The 19,611-nt window shown below is 40.8% G+C and overlaps 1 protein-coding gene and 1 long non-coding RNA gene across 4 annotated transcripts in view; one reads left to right on the top strand and one right to left on the bottom strand.

The window, feature by feature from the left end:
- The window catches only part of CSMD1 (CUB and Sushi multiple domains 1), a 1,521,983-nt gene that overhangs the window by 189,818 nt on the left and 1,312,554 nt on the right, over positions 1-19,611 (top strand). The gene's annotated exons all lie outside the window — the stretch shown is intronic.
- LOC311584373 lies at positions 677-12,231 on the bottom strand. Of its 2 annotated transcripts, none has more exons than XR_014774841.1 (3): positions 12,206-12,231; positions 12,016-12,116; positions 677-1,039 (listed from the first exon to the last, which is right to left on the bottom strand). It is a non-coding gene; the product is annotated as an uncharacterized lncRNA (long non-coding RNA). The 2 variants fall into 2 exon arrangements; XR_014774842.1 differs by lacking the exon at positions 677-1,039 and adding an exon at positions 2,765-2,895.

The following is a 19,611-nucleotide window of genomic DNA, read 5'->3' as shown; positions in this document are numbered from 1 at the left end:
GGAATAAATAATTAGAAAGGATGTGTGGTCTACAAAATTACCGTGATGTAGACTCTGACATGGGAGTTAGCTAGATGGCTCAGTGGGTAGAAATGTTTGCTGTGCAAGTGGGAGGGGCCTGTGTGATTTGGACCCTTATCACACTTGTTAAAATAGCAGTAGTTGTAGTAGTGGCCATAGTGGTGGTATTATTATTATTATTATTAGTAGTAGTAGTAGTAGTAGTAGTAGTAGTAGTAGTAGTAGTAGTAGTAATAGCTGAGCACCACGCTATACCTGAAATGTTATTCATGGGGAGGCAGAGGCACCATGATCACTCAGCTGAATCACCAGCCAGCTTAGCCTAAGAGATGCATTCCAGGCTTAGTGAGAACAGCTGTCTCTTAAAAGCAAAGAAAAAGTGAAACATGGTTGAAAAAGATATTTAACTTCAATCTGTGGCCTCTACACACACATACACACATACGTACATCCACATCTGCACACACATGTGCAAACACCACTCATACATGAAAGAAAATTCTGGCAAAGAAAAACCCCAAAATCAAAAAAGAATAACATTTTACATATTCTATTTTGTTCTCGTTTTGTTACATGTCATATATTTACCATATTTCAATTCTTGATAAAATGAATATCATAACTGTGTATTGAAAATTAAAAGTAATATGTAATAGTCAAGGAATATTAAATGAAATTTAAAACTGAGTTTCAGAATTAAACAAGACTAAAAGTTACTTGTATAGGCCTGGTCTGCTGTGACCTGTAGCTACCATCCTTTATTCCGTGTTAATGTTGTGACTTAGCAGTCAGAGTTTGGCATCAGCAGGCAAGCTACTGTGGTCCCTGCTTCACCTGAGGTTTACTGAGTGCGTAGGGGTCAAGCACCCGAGACATGCATCCATTCTCAAGCCATGCACAACTGGACCAGGGTAGAAAGGACTTGGAGAATGGTCAGTGGGTGGTCCCCAGCTTCAGTTCAGTCTGCACTGGAACCTTCTTGTCCCTGAAGCAAACAGCTGCATGCCTTCTTGTTAACCTGGACATTGGAATACCAACAGTAGATTTCATCAAATGGCTGTGAGACTGGAGGAAAATGCTATAACATTAGTATACTTCACATGTTTCTGATTTTCTTCTGGTCATGACCTCAATAATTACATGGTACCCATGTGGTTTTGTTCATTTGTGTAGGGATTTTTTTTGTCAAATAAAGCAGATAGCATTATATTTTTACAGAGGACACAGGGTGGCAGGTGCACAGTCTTTAATGGTAAGAGACGATCTGATTTTGTGTTCACCCGTTGAAACATGTTTGAGTATTCCCATGCACTTGTCCTGGAATATGTTTATTAAAAACAAGCTCTTCATTGCTGGAAGGGTAAAATGCCTTCACTGGGTGGGCGGGGCCTGGACCACAAAGTCTGTTCTGCCTACCACTCTCTTCAGCTTCCCGAAACATTCAGATCTTGAAAGAACAGCTAGATCCCAGCATGAGGCCAGAGGAAGTATCTCAGAGTCAGGATTCACCTATAATTTTGTTTTACATGAATCCTGTACCCATCCTTTTACAAAACCCTAGCTTAATAGAAGATCCATGGACAACAGAGACAGGAAGCTGTATACATACATCAGGCATAAGAAGGTAAATATTTTGATGTGTAAATTATTGAAGATCATTTGATATTAATAAAAACAGTTTTATTATGCTAGAGATTTTTTATGTGTTTTTAATTCAGTTTTAGTTTATTAGATTTCCCAGATATGTGTCTTGCCTGGTTAGCAATGACTTAAGATTAAGATACGTATTGCTCTCATAGAAATCACCTGGATTGTGTATTTAATGATGCTGTTAGGAGACACATACTTTGCCAGATTATCTGGAGAACAGTGCATCATTCTCTTACAACTTGATGGAGACATCTCAGACTCTTCCTATAGAATGCCTTCTCTGATCCCCTAGTTCCAGTCCCAAACCTGACACTATTTTCAGATTTTCTGCTTTCTTCAGTTTCTTCCTGCCCTATCTTGAAGCAATTATGCATGCCACTGCACAGGAGGGCATGCTTACATTGAAGGAAGCATATTGTATCTGGTTTTCAAGGTACTTTGCTCCATCATATTCTCATTTATTTTACTTGGTACTTACACGTTAATATTCCTAGCAGGCAACCGCTCATCTTCCAGGGCAAGTCAATAGCTTTCGACACACAATGAAAAGTCTCCCCAAATCTCACATATTGCTCATCCATCCTGATCTGTTGGCATGGGGATGGGGATGAAGTTTTCCTTCCCTCAGTTGTAATTAAAGTGGATAAAAGGTGTATCAAAATCAGGGATTCAGGTGAGTTTTTCATCTCATTACTCAATGGTTAAGTATTCTATATCCTTTCAGTAATTCTTTCCTTAGAGTGGGGAGTGCCTGGTGTCAAGCTAGAAACTCCTAAGTGAGTCATGAATGTGCTTTGTTGTGGCTGGGCTCCTTTACCATGGAGTTACTCTGGGATGGCTCCTGCTCCAAATAAAATTTTCAGTTTCATGTTTAAAGAAGATTTTAATAAGCAAGAACACTGTGGCCTCTCCAAATGCTACTCATAGCCTAGTGTTGTTTATTGACTGAGTAATTGTTAGCTGTTGGGGCTTTTAGCAAGATTATTGATGTTAAATCTTGGGTTGAGGGGCAGTTGACTCCTTATGCATCCTGCTGTGACTAACAGCCTAACTTCAGTCAACGGCTACTGCCCTTGACAACTCAACTCTCTGTGTAGTGGGTTTTGCATGACTATGATATAAAGATCTTTTAAAGCATATACTCAACACACTGTTGGGAAGGTGGCATTTGAGAACTGAGGGTTTATCGTGAGGAGGTCATGCTGTTCACCTTCACGGTATTTACTGTAGACAAAGAGACAATAAACAAAAAAGTGTTCACTATTATTGGTAGAAACATAAGTTAATACAGCCACTGTGGAAAGCAATATAGATTTTATTTTAGTATTTTTGTACATATTATCATCCATAAATCAGGTGGAAAGTAACACTGAGAAGGTATAGGATCTGCTAGTCCAAATCTAGAGTGAATTTACTACTCAGGCGCTATGCTATGTCCAAGGCATGCCTACAATCTTAGGAGTTAATGTGTTTCCCAGTTATTCACTCAAGAACTTTACAGTGTAAGTGAGGGGAAGAGAGAGGGGAGTGAGTGGTTGGTGAGGTTTAGGAGGTATGTAGGGCATCCAGTTCTCAACTATCTGACAGAAGAATGCAGTAATAAGTGCATTGCAATGCATATTATCTCCTCTCTGGCCATCACTTCGTTTTTCCTTTATGAAATTTTTCTGCTGCTGTCTCTACAAATAGAGCCAGGTTCCCCTGCTTTGAAAGACTCCTCCTTTAGTCTTCAGCCCATGTTATTTCTCTGTTCTTCAAGTCTTTTTTAAAAATACATTTATTTTATTATAAATGTATAAAACAAACTACATACAGAAAGGAGAACCATGTGACAATCATGAGTTCTATAAATGTTACATTCATAGTGGTTTGGCTATTTGTATTTGTCCAGCTTGAAGTAAACATCTTTCCTGTTTTGTTGGATCTAAATTTTTTCAAGTCTTGCTTGAGCTCTGCCATTCACATATAGATGGCCCTCTGAATGAAGGGTGAGGCCAAGAGCTAAGAATTCATGAGATCATATGTTACTCCATGCATTTACTCCAGCTGTCACAAGCACCTGTGTTACTAGGCAACCAGAGTGTGTCTGTGAAAACACACTTGGTGTCCAGGACCAGCACCTCACTGTGGGATACTTTAACAGAACTTACTTGGTTGCAAAATATTAATCAACTTTAGAAAATGCCTTTACAAAGATGCACTTTTATATATTTCAAAATATTGATAAAAAGACTGAAAATGTGTTACAAAGCTCAGCATTAATTCAAATGTGCAAAGCACTTAACTTTAAAATAGAACATAAAATATGGATTGGATTCGTTCAGGTTGATTTATTAAAGTACCTTTTACACTTAATGGAGAATACAACTTTCTGCCAGAGAAGATTAGTAAGTTATTTGTATAAAAGTTTATTACTATACAATTTTAATTGGTATCTGGACCAAGAGACCATTCAAGCTTTATGCTCCCAAGAGAACTCTAAATGGGTGAAGTTCACATCCAATTATCCTTTCATCGACCCACAGTCTATCTATCAGTGACTCCCCACTATTATCTCCAATCCTATTGCATCCCTTTTCTCTACCATCACTCCATCCAGCAGGATCTTGCTTCTTTTTTCTTACAACATCACATCCACTTTGCTCTATGTTTTCTGCATACTTATCCAGTCAGACTTGTGCCTTTTGTGTTCTTGTGTACTGAAAAAAAAAATCAATATTGCCATGCATACAACAGTTAACTGTTAAATTGCTCACACTCTTCTAGCCTTTTCCCCTTACTTCTCCAGTGTTTTAACTGAACAAAGTAGACATCCATCCAGCCTGCACCTTCTGACCTTAAGTGAACTATATTCAGTAGAATTATGTGTTGAAAGTCTAACTAGAAATGATCAACCCAGAAGCAGAAAGACTCACATGGTATATATTCACTTATAATTGGACACTAGCCCAGAAGGCATGCCCCATGAAGGTTTTCACTTGCCAGAAGATTGGGATAGATGTGAAGATATCCTATTGAGACTCTAGGTAAGAGAAGTGTAGGATAATGGGGAAAGAGTAGGATTAAAGGGTCCTAGATACCTAGAGGAAGAACATCATAATGGATTGATCTGGGCCCAGGGGAGTCTGCTCAAACTACTGCACCAACAAAGGGCAAATCAAGCAGTATACATCGAACCCTACCCAATGGATAGGACATTCTCGACAGTTGTGTGGAGAGCAGGAACTGACTCTGACATGAACTCTGGTGTCCCATATTTGACCACTTCCCCTTGGTAGGGAGGACTGGTGGCACTCAGAGAAAGAATAAACAGGCTACCAAGCTGAGACTTGATAGCCTATGACAATATAGTGGGGGAGGAGGTCTGTTTCAGTCACAGACATAGGGGAGGGGAGTAGGATAAAAGCGGGAGGGAGGGAAGAATGGGAGGATACAAGCGATGAAATAACAACTATGATGTAATCTGGATAAATTAATAAAAAAGAAAGTCTACATAATGAATTGCTTTAAAAATAGTATCAACAGCCTTCTCATGTCATGATGGGATGTTGTGCACCTTCAATTTTGTTATAAATTCCAACAGAAAAGGATTTGCAAATTAAAATTGTCTACTATTTTAACTCTGGATGGTAACCATGGAAATTTATAATTATGGTAGTCATAATACATTGAGGATAAGTATGCATCTTCAAACTGTATTAAGACATATATATACATACATATATATATAATGTATATACACACATATATATGTATGTATAGATATATGTACATATATATACATATATATGTATATGTACATATATATGTATGTATGTATGTATGTATGTATGTATATATATACAGTATGCTTGTCTGGTACCCAGGGAAGCTAGAGGAGGGTGTCAGATCCCCATGAACTAATGTTACAAATGGTTGTGAACCATTATGTGGATGCTGGGAACCAACCCTGCTCATAGAAGAGCAACCAGTCTTTTAGTGGCAGAGTTGTCTCTGCAGATCCAACCCTAGCTTTTTGTTTTTGTTTTGTTTTGTAGAGACAGGGTTTCTCTGTGTAGCCTTTGCTGTCTTGGACTCAGTTTGTAGACCAGACTGGCTTTGAATTCACAGAGATCCACCTCCCTCTGCCTCCTGAATGCTGGGATTACAGGTGTGTGCATGTCCAGCAAGCAAAGGTATTTTTAAACATAAAATGTTGTCCGTCTGTGTCCTTTACTGGGGACCTGAAGAAGCAATACCTTCTGTGCCTACTACAGGACATGTGAGCAATGGCAGGAAGGACAGAATTGCCTTGTGGTATTTTTACATCTGAAACTCAGTCCTAGTCCTGGAGAAGCAGTCTCCAAAGGCTGTTGCCACAAGGCAGCACCTATGGGCTGAAGGCTGTGGCTAGAAACATACAGGAAATATCACATCCTGCATATGCTATTCAAATCCATGTTGCCACCAACAGCACAAGGCACATACACAACCTCATGCTTTATTTACTAGTTTCTTTAAAAAAGAAACCCTCCTCCTTATCTGCCCTAATTTGTAGGTACCCTGACTTTTATCCCCTGTTTCCTAAGGAGAACAGGTAGGAAGCTCATTGGATGCCACAGTTGATACTTCTGTCTACTTTAGTTCCTCTACCTGAGGAAATGATTTTCAGTAGTTCTGAAATATGATTGCTAGGAATGGTGCCCATCACTACCAACATTTTCATCTTTTGAGTACATCTTTATAAAAATCCCTTAAAATGGTACAATCCTTTAAGAAAAGAAGCATTCACATTTTCTGATGGCACTTTCATGGGTGACCCACACCAAGATATATTCAAAACTTACCTCTGTAATATTCACTCAAAATTGGTGGATATTCAAGCAAAATGTTTTGCAAGACAAGCGAGGCTGTTTGGCATTCACTGTTGGCATTTTTTGCTGGACCACTTTTCAGTGAACCCTACAGTCTGAACGTGAACTTGGGGTAACCAAGAAGGAAAACAGAAGGCTCAGAGAAATGCTGACAGCCTCTTCCTTCCAATTCAAGCCTCTTACCCACTTACATATGAACTGAGATGCCAGATTTACCTAAAGTGAGTACAGAAAAAAATTCTTCCTAATATCTTAGAAGATGGTAGTTTAAATTGGTATTTTTAGAGAGTAGCTTGGCTGGTTTCCAGTTTGGGCAGAACATTTAATTTGAAAATTTCTATTCCCTGGAATGTTCATTGTCTTTCAACTCAATACATTTAAGAACACAGAAGATAACGTGAAATTATCTTCAATTTGTTTGATTCAAACTTGATAAAATTAAAAGGAGCAATATGTCAGGGAATTATTAATCTGATGAGCGTTCCTTTGTGCCTCCAGGACTGGTTTCTAAATTTGTATAGTTTAATGTATATTTTCAATGGCGTAATCTTATGCCCTCTCACTATCATAAAGAATTAATTTCCCTAATCTATGAATAGTGTCACCAACTGGCTAACTTCAATTCTCTGCCTATGAGAGAGACATCAGCACTCACATGATTTCAACAGCAGATGCCTGACAGAAAAACCAAGAATAATGTGAAATCTCATATAAAGTTTATTACTCATGAGGAGATGGGGTGGAGAGATGCCTCTTAGCAGCATAACTCATCAGCAGCCAACAGCTGCTGAGTATAATATTTAAATTAAAAAGTAGACATTGATTCTCTATGACTGTGTGATATTTTGCCGTGCCATAAGCACTGTGAGGGATATTAACATTTGTTCAAACTTAATATTTTTTTAAGTGCTTGGGGTTACTTAGTGATGGCTCCATCTTGCCCTTATATTTAGTTTTGTTTGTTTTTTTTAGGGAATAAGCAAATATTAAGAAATAATCATTTAATTAAATTAATGGCAATCTTTCAGTTAAGCCAGCTTTTTTGAGAACTGTTGCATAGTCTGCAGAAGGTGCTCCTAAGGTATATTACATGGCTTCCATTTAATTAATAATGCTGTAAGTGAGAATCTACTTTAAACAGAAATCATTATTCACATTTCAAGGACCATTGAATCTTTTAAATATAGTTACGGAAGAACGGAGTGCCAGATGTAGTGAAATACGTTATTCAGAAAACAAACAGCTGGTGAGAGAATAAATTATCTCTGTTTCCAGTATCTCATCCCTGGAACGTGGTCAGCATATTCTGAAAAGTCATCAATAAATCATGGAGTGACAGTGGATTCTGATCATCTCCCGATTTGAAATAATCTGCTCTTCTGTGTGACTGACCTATATTTTGCTCTTGATGCATACTGAATTAACTGTCTGGAAGGATTCTAGACAGAAAAGGAAATCTTGGTATTAAGATGAGGGCCAGGATGAGCCTACAGAGAAGCATAATCATTTTATGTCTAAAAAGTACATGGTAGTCACTCAAAACTGCTCCTATGCCCTGGGAGTTTCTACAAGAATTAGAGGGCTGAGTTTACCATTGCTCTAACCATTCAGCTCTTGTGCAGTGCTTGTCTTGTTTGTCCCATTGACTCTCTTGAAATTTAAATTTGAGTCTGGCAAAGACAAAAATATAAACGAAAACAAAATCAAATCCTTTCCCTCAGTAACCTTCAAATAGGTGTCGCCAAACCTTCCTTAGCCCACACATCTCACAAACCGTATTGGACATTGGGAAACAGAAATGTCTAGGCATGTAAAACGGCCATCTTGCCCGCCTTGCTGCAACAGCAAAAAGGCAATGCATAGCAAATGCTACCAACCTCTACATATGCCAAAGGATGGCCACAGACTATCTAACAAAAACCCAGTACCAGGCATGAGAAACCTCCTTTTTAGTGGTTGATCAGGATACTCCAAATTATTCCAAAGCAATATACACAATTGTTATTGCCCTTGGCTACTTACCCAGAGGTTGAAGCTACATACCGAATGTAGAAGATACTGCACTCTTTGGACATAGGACCTGGAAGACTACTAGCACTGCATATTATCTGAAAGCCCACTTTCCTTAGGTCTAGCTTTCATAGAAGGTGCTAGGCAAGCTGCCAAGGGACAGACACAATCCATAGTCATTTCCAGCTGTGATGCCCATGAAGCTCAGAAATGAGGAGCATGGCAAGATATCCCTAAAGGTGCACTAGTGGCGCACATGTATTGGTGGTAACCAACAGTTGTCTAGTTGAACATAAGGACTTCTTAGCAGGAGGGTCATAACACCTGGCATAATAAATCTAGCAGGGTGACTGTGGCTGGTGAGGCCATGTCTCTTGGAGAAGATCCAGATATGGCCATTTTCCTTAACAAATATGGTTTCTAACTACATCCTAAATATTTATTTTTATTCATATAGATAATTATAACCCATCAAAGAAACTCTTCCTTCCAATTTTTACCTTTGTTTCACTGTATCCTTTATCGGTAAATTTATTTACAATATTAAGTAAAGAATATTAAACAAATCACATGGTCAATAGTTAAAACTCAGGTTCAATATGTTATTATAGAATACAAAATTATTGGTTCATCTGTGGTTTAACTGGAATGTCTAGTACTTTTAATAATATAGGTTTGGAAGATTCAGAATTGTATTGGGTTGGAGTGGGTACTTGAGAAGGTTACCAACTATGATACGAGACTGTAACCTCAGCCCAATTGACATGAGAGATTTTAAACACTAACTTAACACTGCCCAGCTAAATCCTCAACTCATCTCCAAACTACATATATAGTTTTAACATATTATACTTAAATTTGTTTACTTATTTTTAAATTTTTAACGTGTGTGTGTGTGTGTGTGTGTGTGTGTGTGTGTGTGTGTGTGTAAGTGAGAAGATAACTTTATAACTTTCAGGAGTCAGTTCTCTCTCTCATAATATGGATTCTGGGGATTGAACTTAGGTTGCCATTTTTGGTGGAAAGTACTTTAGCCCACTGAGCCAACTCTCTGGCCCATGAATTTTATTTAGTAGCATATTTCAATGTCATATGTCCTATGTCCATCATAAAATCCAGTGTTATATTCCAAACATGAAATCAGGAGGGCAGTGATAGAGATTTCTGCACTGAATTCTGCCCTCATGCTTCAAAACCCTGTGTGTACTGTCCACACATTTATATGTGGAAGAACTCCAGGCAGGGGTTTTGTAGCACTAGGGCTCTAGGCTGGAGAACCCCAGTGATAACTCAGAGTTTATTTTCATTGTGGTAATTCCTCCATTGACTGCAGGAGTCACGCTGTCACATTAATACACTCAATGGACCTGCAAACCCATAACACACACACACACACACACACACACACACACACACACACACACACACACTTTTGCAGTGTCTACCTTTAGCAGCTAGAGGCAGCATACAGCATATGGGCGTAGTAAAGGTATATGCACAGCAAACCCATTCCCAAGCTGGAGAGTAGCTATGAACCTGTGTTCTCAAGAACATTGACAACCCAGGATAGGGATATATAACAAGTCACGAAATTCTTTAGTCACGTTTATAAGACCTCAATGTCTCTTTGGACTGTGTGTTTTCAAGTAGATGGCCTGAACTCCCCTTGTAGTGTCACTGGCAGGTATTCTATGGACTTCCCTTCTGAGCTCAACATGTCTGGATTTATTTCTGAGGCTTCATTTTCCAAGTACTTAGTTTCTAAGAACTTGTTTCATTATCATTACAAATTATGCAATCAATCTATTCTAAAAATTTAGAAAAATAGTGAGCAAACAGAATTTATAACATATTTATAAAGTGGAACTTGATATGATTCCTATCAACTATCATTTTGCTTTCTTCTATGCATAATTGCTCCAGAAATAGAATATTAGTACTAATTATCAGTAATTTATGGATAAAAGTGATTTAAAAGAAGACTTTTCTTCATGGCTCAGGAGCCTTTGGACATTTATGATAGGTCATCTACTCAATTGCAAGTCATGGCCCAGGAGGTTGGCAATCCATTCTCAAATACCTCTCAGGAACATGACCTCAGGTCATTCTCTATGATAGCTAATGCTGTGAACAGATGTGGTTTGAATCCCTTAGGAGACAGCTGGTATATACACCTAGATTCAGTTAATTGAGGCAAGTCTGCCCCCCTCAAATGGGGGCAGTACCCTTCTGCTGGATTCATCTTGAACTGACTGAAAAGATAAAGTGAATTAAATACCATTTCTCTTTATACCTCCTGAGTATGGATGCAATGTAGCAAGCTGCCTCAAGTTCCTGTCACCATCACTTCCCCACCATGAAGTACCATACTCTCAGACTCTAACACAGAAATTACCCTAACCCTTCCTTTAGTTGCTTTTATCTGGTATTTTCACATAGAGAAGTAGCTATTCACCCCTCCTTCTGAGTTCACTTGGGAACTGACAGAGAGACTTGTGGCCATTGGGAGGAATCGTGTCTCATGCTGAGGACAAACTGGTTTCCATTTTGGATGTAACCAACATGGTGGATAATGATAAGTCCACATTAGAAAGCACTTTGTAGTTTGCTGAATGAATTCCAGACAGGGACGTTCTGTGGGCCATTGACTAGAGACACTGAGTTCTCAACAGTGAATGGAGCCTGTTGACTTGACCCGTAGTTGTTCACTTGCTTGGAGAGGATGTGCAGGCCGTTGAGCCTTACTTTAGGGGATGATAAATTGTTCACCAGGGGCAAGCCTCAACAGTGGGTGCAGAGTAATGGCCAAGACAAATGATAGGGACTGACACTTCTGGATTGATGTTCACATAAGGCTGATGGAACCTTGGATCCATAAGTACAAGGGACTCTCAAGTGCTGCAGAGCTGACTCCTTGCCCAGCACCCTGGACTCATCCCTTTTTAGATATTTTGCCCCAGCCACATCTCAATGATTGTTTTCCTTGGGCATTTTCCTAGGATGTTGTGTACCCTTGTATCTTAACCGTCACATTCTGTAACAGAGGAATAGCCTCTCATCACTGAGGTTTCTTTGTTCCTGAGTTTCTCTGGAATGTTCTTTTGCCCAGGATGGGCTCTTAGGAAGAGTATCTTCTCAGTGCCCCAGGATCTCCCATGGCCTTCTGACCATCTTGTGTTCTAGAAAGGTCATGCATCTTCTCATTTCCCTGGGATCCTAATAATGAGTCTAGAATAACTGTAAGCAAGAAGGAAAGCAGACATCAAAGAAAAAAAATACTACATTACAGACAGCTTGAAAATGCATTTTTGATATTGGCGTTTTAGTCTCTCACCTATCAAAGTGCAGGAGGGGATGTCGTGGAGCTATGGACCTGAGTTACCTTGGGAAAAAGAAACACACACATGACGCAAAACAAGGGTCTCTACTTGTCAATGTCAACAAGTGTTTCCTGAAGTCAGAACTGATAAAAATCCCTCACCTGAGACCTGGCAGATGTATTTCTGGAAGGTAAGGATGACATTATCAGGAAGGAGTACTTGATTAGTAAATTCCATCATAAGCTTCTTGTGGGTTTTTTCTCTGAAAAACAATGTTGAGTTTTTTCAGAGTAACTCATAAGAACTAATGGTGGAAACACTCCCCCCCAACACACACACACACACACATACCTCCCCCGCCATGAGCCAGGCATCCATCCTGAATACTGACATCTATGACAACACAATACCCCTTAGAGAATTCTGTGTGGAGTTCACTACAGTAAACAACCTTGTGCAAGAGGATAGATAAGAGTTCTTTCAGGCGGGCCTTCTTTGGCCTAGGAGAGACTTACAGTCTTGTGGCAGTATAGTGTCACTGCACTTAGAAAGTGTTAAACAGACAAATAGAAGCTCCAGACATTTCAAGAGCAAGCTTTATACAGCATTTAACTGTATATCCAACATGAATATTCAAGGATAAAATTTACATAAAGATTTCACTGCAGGTTTCTAAACAAATCGTGACCTTGTGGAATGAATGACAGTCTTGGGCATGGTGGCACACATGTCTTAAATACATTCAGTGTAATGTGGGACTAGAGAAGTTCCATTCAGTAGCAGAGAAGAACAGGTGTATGCAGCACTTGAAGGTGGGGAAACCTGTTTGAAAGAAAAGCAAATGTAATTGTTAAGCAAATAAAAATAAAATAAAAATGCAAGTATCAAAACAAATGCTATCTCACTAGGGTTAAATAACAAAATAATAAACCAATGCATGGGTCAACTACTGAGGTCCATAGAAGCAAGCACTCTTGACTAAAGCAGGACCTGGGGCATCTTCACTGAAACATGGAAAGCAACAAGTCATTCATTTGGTGGGAAAAAGAGGAAGGTGATGATCAATGTGAAGAGGAGAATGTTGGCAAGTCAAGAGAGGTATCATCACCAGTGTCCCATGGGCTTAGACATAATATGTGAACAAGGCAACTTTCACATTTGACTTATGTGCACTATATAAGCATCTATTTTCAGTGTGCCTTTGTGTGATAGTGTTGTTTTTATGTGGCCATTTAGAACCTGGCATGGCATGGGTAGCAATGCAGTACGAGCATGGGGTTAAAGTATAAATATACCCAAGTCCTCCTTCATGCAGCACTTGGGTATGCACCTGCTGCTACTGGCCTGAGCCTTTTTCTTCCTCTGATACCAAGAGACCCAGTGCTGAGGGACAGACTTGGCTTCTGTCTCCACAGGGCTAGCCCAGTTCAAAGTGTCTTGATTAGAAGAGCCAGCCATCAGTAGAATATGCTATTCCCACATCACACTGCTAGATATGGTTAGCAATACATCCCTCTATATGGTATGGTGAAGCTAGCAACTTTCAAAGCACCTCTTCAGCTGGATAGACCTTTCTCACTCTGCATGTGTCTGAATTTGTTCATTTGCTTTTTAGAGTGGGGAATGCAAGCATTAGCTGCCATGTGATGGAGACAGAGGAAGAGAGACAAGCAATACAATGTGATGGTCTAGCTTATAAGAATAGCAATGTAACTAAGTTATTATACTTCTAAATGACAACTTGACATATTGGATAGAGTGGAGTGAGTGAGAATCAGAGATGGGAAAGAAGGGGGAATCCCATAAGAAAGCATTTGTTTCTTTACAGCGATACAGTGCCTCAGTGGCAGAGTATAGCTCTAAGGAGCAAGCACCAGAAAATGGGGAACACACACAGGGATCTGCATAGGAGGCCAGGCTGAACTACTTGGAAAACATGGACAGCCTGATGTCTTCGAGATAAAAAGCTTTCTGGCTGCCAAGGGTGGGAGACATGTAAAGAAAGGGACCTGGAGATGATAAAATAAATGCATAGTGTATCAGGTCTACCTGGCAAGAAATGTGGATGTACAGGGAATCTGGAAGTATGTGGTTTAGATATAAAAAGGTCCATCCCAGGCCCATGTGTTCAGACAGTGTTTCCCAGCATGCAGTTCGGTTTTAGGATGCCATGGAACATATAGGCAGTAGAATCTAGCTAAAAGGATGCAGCTTCCGGTGAATTAAGCTGTATGGGTAGTAGCCTGGACCCAATTATGTCCTAACCTCGAGCAGTGCCTATCCCAGCTGTGGTGTTACGTGGAAGTAACCTTAACCCTCCAAAGACAGAGGCAGGGAGGTCATTCCTTTGAGGTCAGTTCACGGCCATTGTGGAGCACATGGGCCCTTTTTTTTAAAAGATAAAGCATGGGTTTTTTGTGATCTCCCATCCCTTCATTTATCCCTCGCTGTACCCACTTTCGGTTTTCCTCCACCCTGCCCCCCTTTTTCCATTTAGCCAGAAAGCCTCCCTCTGTCCTCCCCAGGGCAGAACCTCAGAAACAAACTCTCCCATTCCACAAGAAGAACTTACGTCTGGGTACAGCAACCCCACTTCTCCTTTCAGGTTTATCTATTTGAAGGAAAATGTGACCAGTTAGGCTCCACTCCCCTCATCCCAGACTCTCACTCATGCGTTTAATCCACTTTGCTTTCGCTGTGTGCATCTAGGCACTGGGTTTCAAAGAGCCATTCACAATATATCCTTATGCCCTAGGCTACTGGCAAAGACTCAGCATTACCCGGGAGAGCCTATAATATTTTATGAAACCATCATTCACACGTGAAGACTGTATCTGTGGCTGCAGGGAAATTCATAGTATTTGTTTTAGCCTATTTTTTGAAGAGTTTCAAAAGAAGGTCCTTCATAAAAATACATAAGCAAGGTGAAAGCAGGTTATTCTGAACCATCATATGAAGAATTGTATAGCCATGGGAAACACAGGGCAATGTGGGAGAACAGGCATTAAGATGCGTGAGTGCCAGTTAGCATTAAGTAAAATGTGAAACAAACAGAGATCCCCAAGGAGAGATCACACTAAATGAGAGATCCAAGTTTAATATTTTCAAAAAGCAGAATATACCACTTATGATACCTCTTTTAGAAAAGCTGTGTAGAATATGCGTGCATGTGAATTCACAAATATTCAATGTACACGAGTTCATGCTTATGCATATGCAAATAGCCTCTACACATTTACACAATACAGTATAGGCATGCATGTAGGGCCAGTACATTCTTATTATTTCTTATTGTCCCTATGCTTCTGCCCTTCCCCCACACTTAGAGGTGGCATCACTGTGGCTCTGAGTCTCAGGCTTTCTTGAAAGAATGCATGTCCTTCTTCCAAGGTGGGAACTCAGGCACCGAGCCTGAAACTGGACGGGTGCTGGTTCCCTGGCTATGTCAGAGGAAGAATCTAATCCAAGGCTTCTGGGATGTCAGCACCCTCAGGGATGCTCAGTAATTGTCTACTGAGGAAGTTTCTGGCACAGAGGAGTAAGCAGTTAAGTACTAAGGAAGCTCGTCGAAGGCCATGGCTCAGAATGGCCACAATTTATTCAAAATAGATTGTTCTCATATCAAGATGGGCCATCTCTTGGAGGCATAGCACCTTACAGGTAAAGGAGATCCCTAAAAATTGTCACTGGAGTCATTCTTCCACAAAATACCTGACACAGTTTGCATAGTGCAAAACATCATGGACCACTTAGCAATGAAATCAAAGCTATGAACGCACTTTTGTTCTTGAGATGTGGTTCATGATTCATATAAAACATAGATTGGCTTCAAAACCACATTTGATAATCTTCACTCAAATGCCACCTATGTTCAAGCAACCCAGGACAAAACTTTTGCTGATGACATCCTTCGTAACAGGTATCATTGCCTGCAACATGTTCTCTGCAAAAGTTGGAAACAAATAACCCCACCCTGGAGACAGAAATTAGCTTTGCTAAGGCCGTTCTAACCTGTAACTGTAGATGAAGTTTCCTCCTCTTAGGATCTATAGATCCTAAGAACATGACATGCAGCATGAGACTGAGGGAGCCAAAGGAGTGATGCCTCACGGGCGGCGAGTGTGTGAGCGCACTGGGAAATAGGGTCAGGATAGTGACCTTGGCAATGCAGGGGTCGGTGTGTTCAGTAATGCCAATAGCTCACCCTCAATGAGAGGAGTTACAGAGTGGGAGAAACTGAGTCCCTGTCAGAGTCCACAGTGGGGCACCCACTAAGGAGTAGGATCAGAGTTACTTTTTGTCTTAACTCTCCAGGGTGGCACACGTGTACGAACACATTAACATCAGTGACACTGGGATGGCAGCACCTGCTTCCTCCATCATTAAGCTGAAATTTACCTCATAAAAACGCACTCAGCGCTGTGAATAGTCTTTGGCCTGTCTCCAACAGGAGCATGAAATATACATACTTAAATGTTTAAATTCTCAAAACTGTAAACATTTTCCCAGTAATCATTTAGATTGAAAACAGTAATGATTCCACACAGAAGATTCTGGTCCCTAAACCTTGCAATCTGGGTTCTTTTTTTTTTTTTTTTTTTTTTTGATAAATACATCAAAGGAAGTCAGCCAGACACAGAAATTGACAGGCAGTTAAAATATCTTTCAGACTTTCACATGTAGTTGAATGTGCACATTATAGAGGTGAGAAGAACAACTCCTGGCTATCGTGGGATCTAAGGCCTCACAGAGGAACACAAACCCACACTGAGAAGGCCAGTTTTCATGTAAAGACATCTCCAACTAATGTGGTCAGCTTTGTTGTTGAAGAAAGGAGTGTGTTGGTTTCCTTGTCTGCATTTAAAACTTTCTTGGTTGTTTGAATTGTCTTCATCTCTTATTCCAATCAAAGACAGGATGATTTCAGTTCTTTGTGCACATAGGAAGCTGACTCCATTCAGAAAGACTGATAGGGACACTGCTGGTCTGCAGAGCCACATGCTGGGACCATGCCATCAGGCCACAGAGGGAGAGCTTTCTTCTGTAATATTTCACCAGGAGATGAGGGCACTGTGTAGCAACTGTTTCTATTCTTAAATCTCCAAGGAGGTAGAGAGAGGGATAGCTTGTGCCTTCCGAGCCAATGTGTTAGCAGAGTCAACAGGCAGCCTGGTGAGGCAAAGGCAGAACATATGCTGGGTGTGGCAAGAAGTAGCTTACTTGTCATTGATCATCCTCCGTTAAGAGAAGGGACCAATACCCTGGTGTGTATTATGAGGGAATAAGCTGAGCGTTCCATGAGCGGAGACACTTACAGATGGTGTTCTGGCTTGGTTTCTGGGATATTTATTAAGTAAGCATTTGACTCTGGCTTGGAAGTAGGTTCCATGTGCCCAGGGGATAGAACCCTGGTGCCTTATTCATCTGCTGATCCAGACAACGGTGGGTGAGAGCCACCACGTGTCACAACCCGACAAGATAAGTAACTGCAGCTTACTGTTGCCAACTCTGAGCGGAATGTCTGCATCAAACATGATGCTAACTATTGCAGTTACCGGGGCAGGGTTACATAGAAGGTTCATATAAAAGAAGAATGATTTGCTTGGGGCTGTGAGATAGTCAGCCACCCCTGAGGACGTTCTTGCCCTTCCTTTTTTGCTTAATTTTCCTCCAATACACGTACCATCTCACACACGTTACTTTTTCCATTTTTCATTTGAGGCATCCTTGTGTTGTACCCCTGAGGAATGGTACCCTAAAACGTTAACTAATACTCTTAAAATGAGTTGAATAGATAATATGCTCTACAGTAATTATTTTTTAAAAAGAGGTCTCACTTTCAATTTGTTAAGTAATAGTTATGAATGAGTATGTTCGTATCAATACTGCTTTCTAAAGTATAAATCATTCACCAGGCAAGCAAATGAGCTTTGCTTCTTGCGTCCTTTAAGAATATATGAGCTGGGAGCCAGGAGTACTGGCACACACCTTTAATTTCAGTACTTTGGAGGGAGAGGCAGGTGAATCTCTCTGAGTGTGAAGCCAGCCTGGTTTATAGAGCAAGTTCCAAGCTAGCCTAAGCTACATGGTGAGACCTTGTTTAAAACAAACAAACAAACAAACAAAATTATATGGGCTGGGGCTAGGGAGATGGCTCAGTGGGTAGCATGTTTACTATGTGAGCGTAGAAGTTCAGTTCAGGTACCCAGAACTCATGTAAAAAGCCTGATGTGGTGGTACATGTCTGTTAACTCAGCATTAGAGAAGCCAAGATAGGGAGCTACCTCCAGCTCACTGGAAATCATCCTAGCCGAATCAGTTCCTGGTTTAGCACTTGGTTCTGTACTGTCAAACGTGTAGTCAGATGTAAGAAGACTTTGACCTCCGTTTTCCAGCAGCATGCACCCACATGCACGTGTTCTTCCCCACAAATGCATCTACGCACATACACACCTGCCTGTATGCACACCCACCTGTATGCACACCTGCCTGTATGCACACCCACCTGTATGCACACCTGCCTGTATGCACACCCACCCACACGCACACCCATCCTCATGTATACCCACCCACCCACATGCACACTATATTCACTTTCACAAGCAAGTAAATACCCAGCACACCCACATGCTTGTGGACCACAACTCTCCAAATTTACTGGATCGGGAGCCAGAACTACCCATCACTCCCAGAGATGTGTCTGTTCAAGGCCACTCAAGCAGGGATGGCCCCTCTGAAGCTTCTGGTTTCTGGCTTGTCACCAGGCTCCTTCTTCATGACTTCTCTGTTCCTCTTACTTGGAACTACATTGGAATCATCACCCTGGATACACTCAAATAATCTTCAACTCTTTAAATCCAGTTGAATGACATTTAATGTGACGTGTCAAGCGTCTTATATTTTTCTTCCTGAGAAAGAACCTACCATTATCCCTTGAAATGGCAATGGCTTTAAACATCACTTTCATGCCTTGGATATAGTTCTGTCTATAAATGCCTCCCTGATGATGGATATCTTTGCCCCACTGCCCCATGGAACTTCACCATGAGATAGCAGCATGTCACTAAAGAAACAGCTTGCAGTGAGCTCCTTTTTCACTTTTGCGTGGTCCTGGTTTGAAAGTTTGTGATGGGCAGAACGCTTGAGTACCAGAATAGATCCTATGACCTCATTCCCAGTTGGCCGTGTCCTTCACCTTCTTTGATGGGAAAATGAGGGCTTTGAAATGCTGTCCCTCTGATGAAGTAGACACAGATCAGTCATTTTTGAGAGAGCCGACATTGTGGTGAGCGAGTCTGGTCTATTCTTAGGGGGAAGATGCTGCATTTGCCTAGAAATGAGGCTCAGGGGATAATAAAAGACCTTCTCACTCAATAATAGAGGCCCCGCGCCCCTGCCAGAGGGCCGGCTGTCACTATTCTTAGGAGTATTTTCTGAGAATCCTTCAGCACTCAGGACCAGCTGTGATTCTGCCATGCAGAGGGACAGAGCCCCTTGCATGTACTGGACAGGCTCTTAGAAGGATCCATGGCAAAGGAGATCTGACGATGGAGCCCAGGTAGTGACTTGGCATGGAAAGATGAGAAGCTCTGTGAGCATAGAAGCAGCAAACTCCTACATTGAATTACTGGTGAGAGAAGTTTACAGTCGTAAAGCCATCTGAACAAATCATTAGTTTTACATGACAAAATTTACAGAGCTACTTTCCACAAGTTTTATACATAGGTAACATGGCCAGTGCCTTGGTACCAACACCA

The sequence above is a fragment of the Acomys minous genome (assembly GCF_964271855.1).
Source record: "Acomys minous genome assembly, chromosome: 15".
Taxonomy (NCBI): Eukaryota; Metazoa; Chordata; class Mammalia; order Rodentia; family Muridae; genus Acomys; species Acomys minous.
The sequence above is the reverse complement of the archived record's forward strand: the minus strand, read 5'-3'. Positions and strand labels throughout refer to the sequence as shown.